Source organism: Dasypus novemcinctus, chromosome X (genome assembly GCF_030445035.2).
Source record: "Dasypus novemcinctus isolate mDasNov1 chromosome X, mDasNov1.1.hap2, whole genome shotgun sequence".
Lineage (NCBI taxonomy): Eukaryota > Metazoa > Chordata > Mammalia > Cingulata > Dasypodidae > Dasypus > Dasypus novemcinctus.
In genome coordinates this window covers 173512922-173514980 of record NC_080704.1, presented here as the reverse complement: position 1 = coordinate 173514980, position 2059 = coordinate 173512922, and the positions used below count along the sequence as shown (strand labels likewise).

Below are 2059 nucleotides of genomic sequence, written 5' to 3'. Positions count from 1 at the left end.
TAGAGGGGAACCCAACCCTGCCCTGCCCCTTCTGTCAGCCATGGGGAAACCCAGGAAATCGTGGCTGGATGTGTTTCCCTCACTCCCTCCTCCAGTTTCTCATAGAGGTGAAACCTGGTCTTAGGAGGGTCAGCAGAGCAAAGAATCTCCTCAGATGAGGACAGAGGGGAGCCCCAACCCCAGGACAAAAGGATGCCCACTGAGTTTGGACAGCTCTTACTGTAAAAACTGGGAGGCCCTGGCAGGTGGGCCCAGCTGTGGGCCCCCCCTCACCTCCTCATCAGTCTCAGGGGTGTGAGCTCTTGTTCTGAGGGTGTCACCAGATGTCAGCAGAGGGGTGGAGTTGAGGGCCTGCTGGAGAAAAAGGATTCTGAGTGACCACTGTCGGGACCATCCACCCAGGGACAGTGTGAACCCCACAGAACCCAGCACGTGGAAACCCAGGGCCATTCTTGCAGTCTGCAGCCTGACGAGACCCCACCATTCTTACCGGGGAAAGAACTGAGAGGTGAGGGCCTTGGTGTGAGGGATGTGTCCTCAGGTGAGCTGAGTGGAGGCAGCCCAGGAAGTGCCAGGAGTCAAGGTGAGGTTCACACTCAGTGTTCAAGCGCCCCACCCGCCCGGCCACAGTGGGCCCCACAGCACCCAGCTCCACCCACCTTCACTCAGCTCTGGAAGCTGGCCAGCTGCACCCTGAGGAGCCCTCCTTCCTCCCTCAGGTTCTCTGGGGACAGGCCAACTGGGAGGCCCTCAGGAACCCCCTAAAGAGAAGACTTGTAAGTCGGCCTTCATTAAGGGTGCCAAGGTGGGGTTTCTCAGCTGAGATTACAGATGCTTTCCTTTTCTTCAGGCCTTTGGCCATCACCCACCTTCCTGTCTGCTGCCCCTGGCAGTCATCATGCCTCATGGTCAGAAGACTTGGCTCTGGAAGTGTGAGCAATGCCTTCAGGCCCAAAGGGAGACACAGGTAGGGCCTGGTGGGTGCAGGGCTGGAGGTCTCCTTCTCCTCCCCCCTCATATGCTCTAATGCCGGGCATACCAGAAATGATGCCTGCTACTGGGATCCTGAGTAATCCCCAGGATCCTTGGGGACCTTGCTCCACTGCCCTGGCAGCTGCTCCATGGAGCCCATCAGATCAAGACTCCAGCCGCCAAGGAGAGGAGGGTCCAGGCATGTCACAGTTCCAGCCAGACGCTGAGTCCTTGTTCAGAGATGAAACTGATGATAAGGTGGCTGATTTGGTGAAGTTCCTGCTCCTCAAATATCGAATGAAGGAGCCCTTCACTGGGGCAGAAATCACAACCCACAGGGACCACTTTTCAGTGATCTTTGGGGAAGCCTCTGAATGCCTGCAGCTGGTCTTTGGCATCAATGTGAAGAAAGTGGATCCTACCAGCCAGTGGTATGTCCTTGTCAGCATACTGGGCCTCACCTACGATTGGATCCTGAGTGATGGTCATAGCATGCCCAAGACCAGCCCTGGTGATGGTCCTGGGTGTGATCCTTCTGAAAGGCAACTGCCTCCTGGAGGAGGAAATCTGGAAATTGCTGAGTGTGATGGGGGTGTATCCAAGGAGGGAGCACTTCATCTTAGGGGAGCCCAGGAAGCTCCTCACCAGAGACTGTGTGTGGGAAAAGTACCTGAAGTACCGGCAGGTACCTGACAGTGAGCCTATATGCTATGAGTTCCTGTGGGGTCCCAGGGTCCATGGTGAAACCAGCAAGATGAAGGTCCTGGAGGTTTTGGCCAAGGTCTATGGTACTGTCCCCAGTGCCTTTCCAACACAGTATGAGGAGGCTTTGAGAGATGAGGAAGAGTAAGCCGTGAGCAGTGCAATTTCCAGGCCCTCCTCCAGCAACCTCTCCTCCCCCTAGAGAAGCCTGAAGCCGAGTACTCAGTCCCTGGCTGAACAGGGCAGTCAGCCGTCTAAGGAGTGGAGGGCCAGGCTGGGGCTGCAGGATACTGTGTATAACACCTTTGTTCCTCTTCTGTAGGGGTGAGTTAGAGATGAACCTTTTATTTTCCTTTCTGGTATTTCTCAAAAGTTGTTCATTTTA

The 2059-nt window shown here is 55.5% G+C and overlaps 1 pseudogene; it reads left to right on the top strand.

Moving 5' to 3' along the window:
- The first annotated feature begins 1026 nt into the window (after positions 1–1026).
- Positions 1027–1822, top strand: LOC101428816 (melanoma-associated antigen 10-like; annotated as a pseudogene).
- Positions 1823–2059: the final 237 nt, after the last annotated feature.